Source organism: Botryllus schlosseri, chromosome 4 (genome assembly GCF_051294905.1).
Source record: "Botryllus schlosseri isolate E-star chromosome 4, Bs_hap1, whole genome shotgun sequence".
Taxonomy (NCBI): domain Eukaryota; kingdom Metazoa; phylum Chordata; class Ascidiacea; order Stolidobranchia; family Styelidae; genus Botryllus; species Botryllus schlosseri.
Window position 1 is genome coordinate 4,818,664 of NC_137239.1, and position 7,025 is coordinate 4,825,688.

Sequence of the window (7,025 nt, forward strand, 5' to 3'; positions counted from 1 at the left end):
AATATAGAAGATCAAATACGAATCCTCGAGAAGTTGAAGAAATTGATGTGGTAAAATGCACTGCCCAACTACACTCTTAGAAATATTCGTAGATTTACCCAAATTTTACCGGTATATTTGTCCCGTCAGTTATATTAACGGTAAATACCCGTTAAATTAATATACGGGCACGTCAAAAGTAAATTTACTTGTTTTTAGAGGGTAAAAAAATTACAGATTAAATTCGTAGAAGCAATTTACGGGATAACCAGTATTTCAGATTTACTTTTGGATTTGTAAAAGCAATTTACTGGATAATAAGTATTCCGGATTTACTTTTGCATTCGTAAAAGCGATTTACTGGATAATCATTATTTGCAACATTGCTATTGAACTCACAATTCGATCATTTTACACGCTTACGGTCTTATGTACATGTATATATGTGATTTTCGTAATTACATCGTGTTTCAATCATCAACCAAATTACGACATCGATGGCCGTGCTGATTGCTAATCGGTGAATGGTATCCGAACATTTGGGCATTGCAGATACCATCGTTTATATCGCTTCATAAATAGTATCCTTTGAGACATCAAGGTCTAGCAATCGCAAGCGATCGCAAGCGAATTTGGTATGTTATGTAGTTTTACTGCAGGTATGATCTTTTGTGTAATTATCTGTTGGACCAGTTCTGCCACCATTGTAGACTCCTTAACGCATGTATGATGCAAACTATATATCGAAACACTGGAGCTGGTGTTTAGCCGCCATGCTCCTTTGCCATTGAGACGAGAGTAGTAGACGTCCTTTACCTTTTTCCTGCGAATGGCCTTGTGAATTGTTTGATCATGAATTCGTAGCTGCTCGAGCGAACAGTACATTGTGACGTCATACATATTCCAGACATAGTGGCGTCAGACGTCAGACATATCTGAGCCTGAACACGTGCGGCTGAATGTTCCGAGATAGATATTATATCGACGCGATGTTTTCGTATTGGATAAGAACGAGATGCGTTGCTGTAAGATATTGAGGGTTTCGAAGCCACAGCTTAACTCTAGCTTTAGAATATTGCAGGTGTTGATAGCAGATATTGTAGGTATAGCAGTATCCGAGCTCAAATCTGGCAAGTTATTCTCAGTCCTGTTTCTGAAGACGTATGTATTTTCGTTACAGTTTAATGGTGAACAGAAGCTATGGCTTATAAGAATGTATTACATTTTCTGACATTGAACTACACGAAAATGGAAGCGTTATGGCATTATGAATCATGACGTCGAATGCTTATGTGATAGAAAGGGATCATTTCGCCTCTCGCTTCTAGCACGATGCCGTGCGAAATACATTGGACGTGCGATGCAAAGGAGTATTGCCAGAAAAGTTTACAATCACGCTGGAAAAGATGATTCAGGTACGAAGTCCTAGGCCAAGGGTATCCGTATCAAACTCAACTTGCGTCGCTGGCCAGATTCAAACTTTCAAACCGCTGGCGGGTCGGATCAGTCAAATCATTCCAAAATGTTACGGTACATCAAAACGCCCGACCTTACTTTTCGCTTAAATAGTTTATTATCAATCCTGTATACATTTTGGTATATTACATAACATTCACGATCATATCATATGGATATATTCTAGCAGCACCTTTACTCGCAAACAACGGAAGTTTGGCAAAAATTCGAAGATTGATCGTTTGAATTCAACCGCTTAAACACTGACTCTAACCACGGAATAAGCTGACATATTTGTATGCTCCCTTTGTTTTAATCGTAATCTGCCGTTAACTCATCGTATGCGCTTTGAGGAACACAAGTGATTTAATTGTAAACGCAGACGTTAGAATTTGGCTCATTATTAATCGTCATTCGGGTTTCTCTGTCTGTCTGGGGCCTTAGAGTAGAAGTGATACAGCAGTGCGACCAAATATATTTGAATTGTATTTTTTATAACTATTATATTTTCCATGCGACCTGCATATAACAGTTTTTTTTCACTTCACGAATAACTACTTTTTGGCTCATTTCTTCATAAAAATATGAACTCAGTGTGCACTTTTTGGAGTTTTTGGAATTGGATGTCAATATCACCAACTTGTTCCTGATGATGACTAGAGTAAAACCATAACACCACTGTCGGATAATTATATCACGGTCTATGATCTTGACATTTGTGGCCTTGCGGGAAGCATTTCTTACAATAATATCTCAACATTTGTTAGAAAATGTGCTGGGTAATACAGGGGTTTTTCAAACTACTCAGAATTGCTTCGCAAGCCGCATGCGGCCTGCTGGCCTTATGTTCGACATCGCTATCCTGGGCCATCATTATTTGAGAAATTGACAAGAATATGAAAAGTCGCAGTATGTCATACTATAGCGTCTCAAAGTTTCCAAATTGTAACGGTGTTGATGACAGCATAATCTTTGTTCAGATTATAGAAGAACCTACAAAAGAGCATGGCCCAAAGTACAGTCCTTCAACTGCTGCTGAAGTTTTGATGAAGCCCTCTTCATTCAGGCAGTTGCTGACCGATGATCTCCACAAGAAAGACTGGATTTTCGTCATTATCCACACTTACTTTTTTTTTACGTGTTCCCGCACCAAATAAACCTGATTCAAATTTACTGGTCTCAGGAACGTAAAACTGCTGCAAGGGACCAGACGAGTATATTGATATTACAGCAGATTTCTGTTACCTTAGGTTACGGAAATTTTCCGTAAAATTTCCTACGGTCAGCATATGTAAAATCATATTACGGGGAGAGTTATTTCGAATTTACTGGTCTCATCAGCGTAAAACTGCTGCACTGGACTAGACCAGTAACTTGGTATTACAGCCGTTTTCCGTTACATCAGGTAACGGGAATTTTCCGTAAAAATTTTAACAGTCAGTCTTTGTAAAAATAAATTACGGTCAATAATATTTACGGGAAAATATTTTTCAAATTTACTGGTCTCAGAGTCGTAAAACTGCTGCCAGGACCAGACCAGTAATTTGGCATAGAATATTTTGTAACAGTGTACACATCCGTGAGAATATAAACGCGTAAACTATATTTGTTCGATTTATATCAAAGAATATGGTCGGTAAAGTAGAGGGCATCCGCAATGTTAGCAATGAGCCGTCTAAGAAACGATGATGCACGTTTCTATTAGATTAATCTATTGCTACTGCGATAACGTAAGCTGTGATTGTTTAGTTGGCGGTCAGATTATTTGTGATGTGACAATGGAGACGTACAAACGTACAATCACCGAATGACTGGTTGCTTTCACTAGTGACACCGGCGTATCGAGAAAAATCCTAACATACATAAGATGTGGTTATTTAATCGGCACAGCTCACCTAATGACTTGAAATTGACTCGGGAATTTTGCTCCGAGTCATGAGTCGATCCAGATTTTTGAAGCACCGAGTCAAGTCAAGTCATACGAAAATGGTAAATCGAGTCTGATTCGAGTCATTTCAACACTGGGGAGCAGGGCCCGAGGGCAACTTCGTGACGTCCAAGAAAAACAAGTATTGTCTTTTTATTGTCATTATGTAAAAATTATTTGAGTTGAGTGTTTTACTTACATTAATGTACATTGGCTCGAAAATTGGAATCTATACCAGTGGTTACCAACGTGGGCGATTTGGCGGTCTAGGGCGGCGAAAATGACGAAGGGGCGACATGGGACCGAAAATGGACAAAGGGGGCGACGGGGGGCGAAAACAGCGAATGGGGCAATAGGGGGGCGATGACGCGTTAAAGCGGCTGACCTTTTTTTAGTCAACTCACGGAAATTTAGTTATAAAAGTCTGTCAAATCCGACATTGAGCCGAAAATTTGACCTTTTTCTAGTCAACCCGCCAATGATTACAGTTTTTATGCCCAATTTTCGGTACACAAGGTATTGGGGGCGATGATCTGTGTTGACCTAGAAAAGGGGGCGATGAGTCGAAATAGGTTGCGAACCACTGATCTATTTCATTATTTCTTCCGTTTTAGCTCACACATATGAATATTTTAAGTGATTTCGCTATTGAATATATACTCCGGAATTTTACACCACCGGAAAATTTCATTCAACTAATGCAGGTACATTTTGTGAAATAATAAAAGTAACATCCTATGATCGGAGCATAGTCAACTATATTTTTAAAATTCCCTGAATCAATATATTTTCTGTTGTCGTATCAGGGATTCTAAAGCGTCATCTGCATCCTATGGCGCAGTATACTTGAGGAAAACTTTTTGAAACAAAGCATGGATCAGCAGTATGCTTCGTCATTGAATAACATACACTTCTGAAACTGCTAAATCTTGTGATGTTATTCCTAAAAATGAACCACAAGTGAATGAAGCGATTACAAACTTCACAATTATTACAATATAATGATAACTCGGGATCAATTACAGAAATTGGTTTTGGCTTATCCTGATAAACTGGAAACGAACAGAAATAAAGTTTATCCGAGGATAGCGAAGAAAATTTACAACGCCGTAAGTGGTTGTCTACATACAATTGAAGACATCTTAACGGAATATGCCCATCTATAGAACATACACTCCAGCATATTATACTTAAGATATAGACATATCCGATATCATATGACAAGAGATGAGATTCCTATTTAATGCTCATGACAAGCGGTGGGTGATACGCTTCATCGCGGTGAAGCCAATGAGTCGAAGGTTATTTGTCAGATTGAGGTCAACTCCTGAGTCACAGGGAGTTCGCGATTTGCGACTTATAATCGGCTTCTGGTCTTTATAAGCGGTATCTGATAACCCCTATAACACGAATCTCGGCCGTGCTAAAAGTCGGCAAATCCTGTCTAATTAATATTAATATTATCTCCGTGCTAAAGAACTAGGGATGTCGGATCACCGTCACGACACTAATGGTTGATGGTTCGAGTAACGACTTTGCCCAGTTTGTACGTGTCGGAGGTTCATCCGGGCTCCTCATCGGAGCTTGACCTCACTGCGTAGGGCGAATGCAATGTCGTACGAAAAAGTCCAGATTGGTCTGGTGAAGTCAAGGTCCAAAAACCGGCAGCAAAAGACACTGACGAGGGCACATAGTCGTCCGACAAACAGCACCAAAGAGAGAGACTAATAAAAGTTACAACTTTCACTACACTGGTAAACATGATTTTTACCTCCTGGTCAAAATGGTGACGTTTCAGTCAATGTTCGTTCGATGATTACGAATATGAAGTCGCTTCTTTTCTATCATGTCGAGATTTCTAAAAACTGTGAGGTATTCCTTGCTGTTGGGTAGTAGTTATAACCATTGCGACGTCATCAGAAGTCGTCAAAGTAATTATCACATGTACTTAAGCAGAAATAAAGGTAACTATTTATAAGTAAGTAAAAAAGTAAGTATGGTAGGCCTATTTTTTGGTATTAGTATCAGTTTATTAATATTTTCCTCCTTTCAAAATGAATAAATAGGAAGTCGTCGAAACGACTTGGAGTAGTTTTTGAAATCAGGCACCCACCTATGCCTAGTCGGTAAAAAGAAGAGGCATGCGTAGCACATTGATTGGAAAAGAAAGCCACTTCGAGGCTGTGAAGAGAAGGGAGAAAGCCACATAGACATGGGAAAGATAGTGACTTCTGCTCATCTGTTGTTTTGGGATGCAATGTGACAAATGAGCATAAAATTCAATACCCATTTTGCCTTGCGCATTACGACCGATTTCTCATGGGCAAAATGTCGCAATTTCATCCTCTTCATAAGTTTTACCAACAGTTGAAAAATATTGAAGAGTCTATGGCTGAAGAATGCTCTTAGCATTAGTATGATGGTGATCCGCAGCTATATAAAGTTGAACCAAGCGAGACTAAATGACTTTGTCGCGAATCTCAAGTAGCCAAAAGAGACTGCTCTGATTGTGGGTTTCAGATTGAAAGCCGAGCATATGCTCAGCACTGATATCACTTTTTCGTGATATATGCATCGTGATAGTGAATACACTAACAGCGAATTACGTCTCTTTATTTATGCATCAAACCTGAAAGCAGTTCTGTTGCATTATATGAATCAATGGTCTTGTATAGCTGTACTTCTTACAACTAGCATCAAAGGGTCTCACGAGAATATGAAACTTTTACTTTCATGTTGCAATATGGTACTCAAACTAATAATACGTGAAAAGTTTCAGTTGATTTTGCACTCATGAATATTATACAGATTCAACGGTCCAGATCTACAAAGTGTTCTTGTTTTTATGTGAATGGGACAGTGGAAATCGTTGAACTAAACGTAAGTGGACGATTTTATGAGTATCTTACACCAGGCTTTAAAAAGTTTCAAAGCCTGCAGTTATCGACAGACTTACTGTGTTGTATTTCCATTATTATATTTAAACTGGATCTCATGAAAAAGTTATTAAAGCTCTGAGTAAAGAGAGTGCAAGTTCTAAAAACATTCACGAAAAGTTTCCTCACGTAAGTGAAGCTAAAGTTAAAGAGGGTGTATTTGTTGAACAACTCAGAACACATACAAAAACCACCTATTTCTTATTACCAATCTTGATTTGGAGATAATAATTGACTCTTTTTGATCAAAGTTGCATCTAAATTTATTGGAAATAAGTTGGAAATTCAAAAATTAGAGGAAACATTTTTTTTTCTAAAAATTGTGACGTGATGAGTGAATTCTTACGGCAAATTCGGAATCGCTATCGTCGAATTATAGGTAATCGTAATTTGAAAAAAGTATTCGAAAAGTTGAAAAATGTTGCTTAGTGATTGTTGATGCTGCGACCCGCGGCGTCATCAAAAACTAGGAAATTGACCCGCAAACACATTTCAGTTGGATAACCCTACCATAAACAACGATGATACTGTCAAGTGTTGTGTCCTACAACCTCCCATGAACGTTAAATATAAAAGGGTCCCTTTGCTTGGAATACGGTCACGTATGTTAAGGTAATAACCATAAGCGCAGTACTAAATCCAATGTGAGCGAAGAGCTCGGTTGACATCCCAACCAGAAAAGACAGAACAGAGCATAATGAGCATAATTATCAAAGTTCCCAACCGGT

At 38.6% G+C, this 7,025-nt stretch overlaps 1 long non-coding RNA gene across 1 annotated transcript; it reads left to right on the forward strand.

Moving 5' to 3' along the window:
• The first annotated feature begins 607 nt into the window (after nucleotides 1–607).
• On the forward strand, nucleotides 608–2,607 carry LOC145436876 (uncharacterized). Its single transcript, XR_013914458.1, has 2 exons — nucleotides 608–1,394; nucleotides 2,415–2,607. It is a non-coding gene; the product is annotated as an uncharacterized LOC145436876 (long non-coding RNA).
• The last annotated feature ends 4,418 nt before the right edge of the window (nucleotides 2,608–7,025 follow it).